Source organism: Mesitornis unicolor, unplaced genomic scaffold, assembly GCF_000695765.1.
Source record: "Mesitornis unicolor isolate BGI_N332 unplaced genomic scaffold, ASM69576v1 scaffold27010, whole genome shotgun sequence".
Classification (NCBI taxonomy): Eukaryota; Metazoa; Chordata; class Aves; order Mesitornithiformes; family Mesitornithidae; genus Mesitornis; species Mesitornis unicolor.
Window position 1 is genome coordinate 1 of NW_010160688.1, and position 258 is coordinate 258.

The following is a 258-nucleotide window of genomic DNA, read 5'->3' on the forward strand; positions in this document are numbered from 1 at the left end:
ATATAATATATATATATTTAAAACAAACGAACAAACAAACAGAGCTATCTGGGTGCTGGCGATGGAGCGAGTGGGTTAGCAGGAGGCCCAGAGCGGGGGGCACACCGCGGGCATCTTGTCCCTGGGGTGGTCCCAGGGGAAGATGGGGGGGTGACAGCACTGTGACACCCCCACACCCCAAAGCAGGCACGCACAAAACCGGAGAGCAAGGCAGGTTCCTGGCTGTACGGCATCCTAGGGATGCTCGTTAAAGCCTTC